The following is a 7,330-nucleotide window of genomic DNA, read 5'->3' on the forward strand; positions in this document are numbered from 1 at the left end:
GCCTGTCCATAGATTCTTCTTGGCCTGTCTGTGCAGCTTTCCTTCTTCCAGGGTATGGGGCAGGGTATGTCTAGAATGAGGGTCTTATGACCCACAAGCAGATTAGAGTCCTGCCTTGGGCTGGTGAAATGAGTGTTACCAAAAACGCAGCCACAAGGACAAGCAGTTTGAGGAGGAAGGAAAAAGTTTATTTTGTTGACAAAGGAGGAAATTTGGTAGACCTTCTCTTCTCAAGACCCCAAATTTCCTGAACATAGGCAGAAATACAGAGCTTTTAAAGGGAGGGTTCTAGGCTTCAGGCAATTACTGTGGTTAACTATTCTAATCATCCCATCTCTGCCAAAAACAAAGCCTTTGAACTCTGCCAGCTGCCCACCTGGGAGGCTGGCATGCCACCTGGGATTTTAACAAAAGACTTAACCTGCCTCAGGGATGCAGGCCAGGCTGCAGTTCCCAAAAGAGTGGGGGAAGTTTTTCAGGCCATTCCCTCTGTTACATGAGGGCAGGAAAAGATCAGAGAGAGAGATTGTTTTGGGGGGCCTAAATCACCCCAACATTATAACAAAAGACTGTAACAAGGGCTATGGGAGTTATGAGCCAAGAACCATAAATAAAAATCAATATATATAATCATAATATCACAGTGCCCCCATGTAGGTGTAACTTTATCTGTTTTTATTTTTTTGTTTTTTTGAAACAGAGTCTTTTTCTGTCACCAGGGCTGGAGTACAGTGGCATCATCATAGCTCACTGCAACCTGAAACTCCTGGGCTGAAGTGATCCTCCTGCCTCAGCCTCCCAAGGAGCTGGGACTACAGGCAAGGTGAAGGGCAGAAGGGGGAGCAGGAGTGACTCCATGACAGGCTGAATCTCCTGACACAGGCCTAAGTTTCGGTTTCCCCAAGACGGGTGGGCCTAAGTCACGAGTTCCCGGGATGGGTCCTCCTCTTCCCACCCAATGACTCTGCAAAACAGCTGGAAAAGTATTGGGACGTGGAGCACCTTGGAGCCAACCAATCAGGAGACAACTCGATCAAGCCACCTTTGAAGGAGCAAATGAACTAAGGGGGGAGGAGGAATGGTGTGCACAGCGTATGTAACCTACTGAGAGGCATAAAAGCTCAGTTTTTACCCCAGAGCGGGGTCCTAGTTCATAAAGAGACCACTGCGTTGGTGCTCTGGGACTTGGACCCTGGCTCGAGCCAGCCAATAAACTCCTTTGCCTTTTGCAGCCTTGGACTCTGCCATTCTGTTCCTGGGGCTGAACAGGGAACCGGTTCTAACAAAGGGCCACAACGCACAGCTAATTTTATCTATTCTTGTAGAGATGGGGTCTTGCTCTGGCTCAGGCTAGTCTTGAACTCCTGCCTTCAAGCAATCCTCCTGCCTGGACCTCCCAAAATGTTAGGATTATAGGTGTGAGCCACTGCACCTAGCGAACTTTTTTATCTTTCATACCGTATTTTAACCATACTTTTTCTATGTTTAGATGTGTTTCAAGACACAAACACTTAACCATTCTGTCCCAATTGCCTGCAGATTCAGTACAAGTAATATGTTCTACATGTTCATAGACTAGGAGCCATAGTCTACACCATATAGCCTAGGTGTATAGTACCATCTAGGTTTGCGTAAGTGTTACTGCCCAACCAGGTTCATTTGCCTGCTGCCCAAGAAGCCAGTACGCTGAGTCAGCAGGTTTTGCAGCAGAGAAAGAGTCTTTATTCCACATAGTGCTAAGCGGGGAGACGGGATAAATTTCTCAAACCCGCCTCCCCAAGAATTTGGGAGACAGGCTTTTTAAAGACAGTTTGGAGCCAACTAAATCTGCTAACTGGCTGGTTTAGGGGAGGAACCATAGGGTTGTAGAAATTGTCTTCTTTGCTGAACAGGTTCTTGGGTGGGGGTCACAAGACCAGTTGCGTCAGTTCCTCAGTATGGGCCACAGGTCTGGGTGGGTCAGCCGTTCCACTGAAATGTGGGACCTGCAAGATGTCTCAGAAACTACCCCTAGGTTTCAAAAAGGTGACATTATCTATGGAGAAAGCTAAAAATCTTTATGGACACCAGCTATGGGGAGAAGTGAATAATCTTTATAACCACCAGCTGCATGGCTCCAGAGTAGCAATTACAGAGAAGCAAACAGGGGGCCAGCAACTAATTATTATCAATATTTTTAGCTTTACCACAGTTCTCACGTTATACCCCATTATTGATATGTGTGAAGGGCGGTTTCATAAGCACCCTCTGTCAAGTTTGCACAGTGACAAAATCACCTCATGACGCATTTCTCTGAAGATATTCCCATCATTAAGTGATACATGATTGTATAAAACATTGAAACTCTCAGTTCTTGGGCTCAGAAGCTAAAATCAGGGCAGTGTTTCTCCTCTAACATTCCAGCTATCTCACCAGCCTCCACTAACTACACACCTCTTTCCTCCTAAAGAGTTGTTGCTTCTCTACTGATTCAGAAGATGATGCCATATTCCTGGTGTCTCAGTCTGTCCAGGCTGCTATAATAAAATACCCTAAACTGGGTGGCTTATAAACAACAGAAATTTATTTCTCACAGTCCTGAAGGCTGGAAAGACCAAGATAAAGGAAGATTTGGTATCTGGTGTGGGCCCTCTTCTTGGTTCATAGATGGCACCTTCTCACTGTGTCTTCACATGGTGGCAGTGTGCGGAATCTTTCTGGGGCTTCTTTTATCAGGACGCTAATCCCATTCATGAGAGCTCTGCCCTCATGACCTGCTCACCTCCCAAAGGTTTTGCCACTTAACACATCACCTTGGGGTATAGAATTTCAACATGTGGATTTTGGGGAAACACACACATTCAGTCCATTGCACATTGTGTATTAGGCTTCTCTAGAGAAACAGAATCAATAAGGTGTGTGTGTGTGTGTGTGTGTGTGTGTGTGTGTGTGTGTGTGTGTGTGTGTGTGTGTAGAGAGAGAGAGATATTTATTTTAAGGAATTGGCTCACACAATTACGAAGGCTGCAATTCAAACTGCAGGGTAGGCCAACAGGCTGGAGACCCAGGGAAGAACTAATGTCTCAGTTCAAGTTCCAAGGCCATCTGCTGGCAAAATTCCCTCTTGTTCAGGAAAGGTCAGTCTTTTGTTCAATTCAGGTCTTCAGCTGATTGGATGAAACCCACTCACAACCTAATAAACAAGGAAACTTGTAAAAAAGTTCTAGCAAGCAGTATACATAAGCGAGGACTTGCACCCTGCATGGTAGTACCTTAGTAATAAGAACCCTCAGAGCAGCTGTGACCCAAAATTATTGTCAGCAGGGGACAAGTCGAGCATGAGCCCAGGATGCTAACCCGCACGGGCTCCTACACCAGTAGGAAGATGGACAAAGGGCACAAGGCTATTAATTAGCAAAAATGAAATACACGTTGCCAACAAACAGAAAAAAGATTTAACCTCGCTGCTGACAAAAAATATTAACAATCAAAACAACAAGATACCATTTTTCATCCACCAAATTGGTAATGATTTTAAAAATATTACCCAGGGTTGGCAACTGTCTGCAGAAATGGATGCTCATGTACAGCACTGGTGCGGGCAGAAATGCGACCATTTGAGAGAGCATTTTGGCAATGAGCATCAAAATCCTTAAAATTTTGCATACGCTTTGGGTCCAGCGATTCTTCTTGAAATTTATCTTAACAAAATAATCATGATGTCATGCAGAGACTTAACCACTGCATCTCTGCTTAAAAAAAAAAAAACCAAGAAATGACACAGTCCCAATATTCAACATTATGATCTGATTTAATCAATTGTCTCACACATCCGCCCATACAATGGAATTAATAATATGCAGTTATTGGCTGGGCTCAGTTGGTTCATACCTGTAATCCTAGCACTCTGGGAGGCTGAAGCAGGAGGATGACTTGAGCTCAGGAGTTCAAGACCAGCCTCAGAAAGAGCGAGACACCCTGTCTCTACTAAAAATAGAAAAATTAGCCAAGTGTTGGGTGTTGTGCTGCACACCTGTATTCCCAGCTACTCGGGAGGCTGAGGCAGCAGGATCTCTTGAGCCCAGGGGTTTGAGGTTGCTGTGACTTATGAGGACACCACTGCACTCTACCCAGGGCAATGGAGCAAGTTGCTGTCTCAAAAAAAAACAAAAAAAGCAGTCATTAACAATAAGGTTAAAGAATATAAAATGATATACAGGATGTCCTACATTCTTAGGAAAAAGTCCCCAGAATGTTTTCCATGGTTAAATATAAATGTTGGAATTTATGGCATTATTTATTTTCTTCTTTTTCCTAATCTGAATTTTTTCATTTTTCTAACATTAACACATATTCCTACTGTAATTAGAAATAAAAATATTTTGGAAAGTCACGGGGTCCCAGTGGAAGCAATAGTTTTTTCCCATTTCCAGTGCACATGGCTCTCTGCCCCACAAAGCAGAGCCCAGCCGTGGGGGCACCACACGGACCTGGGGTGAAGGCTCATGGCTTCACCTTCTCCCCACGAGCCTCTCTAAGGGAGAATCTGAGGCCTGGTCACAGGCCCACCTCTCCAATCAGGTCCAGGCTGGGACAGAGGGGACCTGCTTCTTCACACCATGGGACTGCTTGGCCTTTAGCAGAGGTCAAGGGGGGCTCCCTGCTGAAGGAGGAGGGAGGAGTTGCCGGGAGCCACCGCCTCACCTATGAACGTGACTGCAGCTGCCCTTAGGAAGGCCTGCGGGCTCTTCAGGAAGCCGAAGCTCTGGGACAGCAACTCCCCCATGAGCTGGTATTTGCCTGTGTGCACCTGTGGAGCCAAGAGGGGTGGTGCTGACCGGGACAGGGGCCACTGGGAACGCCACCAAAGACCTGCTGGCAGCCACACGGCCCACCCTGTGCACAGCAGCCCTGGTCTGTCTCCAGGCAGCTTCTGCTTGAACCTGCACAGCGAGACCCCAACCCCTCCCACCCAGCAGCAGCGCACACTCAGCAGGAAGCTCCTAGAGAGAACTTTGCCCCTGGCTACCGACAGGAGGAGGGAGAACACGACCGATGTGGAGCCAGGAGACCCGGGTTTGATACTGGCGCTGACCCTTCCTGGCTTCACTCCTCTCTCTGTGGCGTTGAGGGAAACCTGCCCGGCCTCCCTCACGTAACCGTAAGGCGTCCTGGGGGACTGGCCGTGAAAGTGCTTTGGAAAGTGCTCTACCTGCGCGAGGGATTCCCAATATCAGAATTCCTCGTGTCGGTTCCTAACCTACTTGCTCAGCCCTTAAATGTTTACTTTTCAACCAGGACTCCTGGGCCCCTTCTTGATGGCAGGAGCCACGGATCCTTGATACCACGACTACTGCCCTACAGTCCTGCCAAGTCCTGCCCACAGGGCTCCTGCCACTCTAACCAGAGGGCCTCTGTCCTGTGGCCATGCAGCGACCCGGCGTGACCTCCCCAGCCCTGAGGCAAGGATCGGGATGCCAGGAGGATGGAATACAGAGAGCCAGGCCTGGCCTCCTAGGTGAGGGCTCTCAGGGTTTGCTGATGCTGAAGACTGAGGGGCAGGGAACGGAAGGGACATATCTGTCAGCTGCCCCCTCTGCCCACTGAGCCCACTGTTGTGTCCCCAGGATGAACATGCAGACCCAGCTTCCTCAGAGACTCTCACTCACCAGGCACTTGCAGGTTTCTCCCATCACCTGGAGGTGGTCGCTGAGGGTGGTGAGCTGGGCCAGAGCATCCCACACGGGGGAAGGCGTTCCAGGTGAGAAAGCACAGCCCAGGTGGGACACTGAGGGAGAGGAGCCAGAACCTACCCTCACCAGAGATCCCAGGGGAGGAAGTGGCAGAGCCGAACAAGAAGGAGCAAAATTTTGGTGGAGACTAACCCCCGAGGGATGTGGATCCCAGCAGAAAGGGGAAGTGGGAGTCCCCTCTCACCTGTGGTGGGCTGCCAGTTCCCAAGCTGTCAGAGAGCCTTCTGCCCTGACAAATCCAGGCACAGCTGCCATTGGTGAACCGAGAGCTTCTTGGGAGCAGAGCACTGGGCTGCAGGCCCATGTAGGGTCACCAGTTGCTCTTCTGATATATTCAAATGGATCTCTGTAGCAGTGGAAACTTTACATGGTCAGAATAGAACTCTTGATTCTTCTCCTGAACAAATAATATGGCTTCCTCTGCCACCTTCTCTCACGTCCCTGTCCTCCTCACCCAACTCACACCCTACACTTCAATCACACCTAATATCAGCCGTTATCCACGTTCCTTTCTTTCCCCACCCCTACAGACAGATCCCTCTGATTAAAATTTCCATATTCCTCACTATCCATCTGGCAACCTCCTTAGCCCACCTCCTTTATGCCACAAGATTAGACTCTGGGTGGATGGTTCCTGAGGAGTGTGCAATATGAAGGACATATTGAGAACAACACAAATGTTGAAACACCGTCTAGATAGAATGCAAGCTCCTCATCATAGCCACAGAAATAGTCTCAGCCATGAGGTGTCCCCTCAGCAAGTGACAGTGTAACTTGTGCAGCTGGAAATCAGAGCTAGGGACTCAGGTCTTGGCCAGGAACCAGGCTGTGGGAGGATCTGAGGGCAGGAAAAGCACACGTGGGGCAGGGGGTGGTCCCAGCTGAGGTGACTGGAGCTATAACAGGAGAGGGACTGGGAGGTGAGCATCCATGTACAGGAGTCACTAAATGGGATCAACAGCTGGGGGCAGGATACCTGGGTTCTCTTACCTTGATGACCATATATAAGAGTCTTCCTTTGGAGTGCAGCTTCATCATGACCAGAGGGTCTGCTACATATTGATGCTTAAAACTGATGACATTAGGCTTGGCCCAACCCAGCAGGAGGAAATCACCTTCAGAGATCCAGCCTGGAGACTGGGGAGCAGGTATAGAGAAAGAGGTTGGAGTCCTCCAGATCTGTCCTTCTCTCATTTTCCTGGGTGGAGCTTTCCTTTGTCCACCCAAGTCTTTTACTTTAAACACTAATTACTTTCCCCAGTGCAGCCCTGAATCTAGTATTTCCATGCCCTGTGTCTTCTATCAGACTTGAAGCTCCTTGAGGTTAACTTTCTGGTTTTCTACCATGTAACCTCCAAACAAAGACTTCCCTTATCCTCTAATCTGCAGGCTTTAGCCAAATGTAGTATAAAATACATCCTTCATAAAGAAAAAAATGTTTTAGCTCTCTGTGGAGCCTGGTCATTCTCCCTTGCTGTTTCTCTCCAGAAGCCTGAGCTCTTCTCTAAGGCAAAGATATGTGTAATGAAGAAGGAAGAGATGAAGGAGGACATTAAAGAGGAAGAAGAAAAGGAGGAGACACAGAAGGGGATGGTGTA

The 7,330-nt window shown here is 48.1% G+C and overlaps 1 long non-coding RNA gene across 1 annotated transcript; it reads right to left on the reverse strand.

Annotated features, from left to right (window-relative positions):
• Positions 1–5,702: 5,702 nt before the first annotated feature.
• Positions 5,703–6,856, reverse strand: LOC123620182. The gene is made up of 3 exons (XR_006728783.1): positions 6,723–6,856; positions 5,917–6,078; positions 5,703–5,767 (listed from the first exon to the last, which is right to left on the reverse strand). It is a non-coding gene; the product is annotated as an uncharacterized LOC123620182 (long non-coding RNA).
• Between the last annotated feature and the right edge of the window lie 474 nt (positions 6,857–7,330).

The sequence above is a fragment of the Lemur catta genome, chromosome 15, assembly GCF_020740605.2.
Source record: "Lemur catta isolate mLemCat1 chromosome 15, mLemCat1.pri, whole genome shotgun sequence".
In the NCBI taxonomy this organism is placed as follows: Eukaryota; Metazoa; Chordata; class Mammalia; order Primates; family Lemuridae; genus Lemur; species Lemur catta.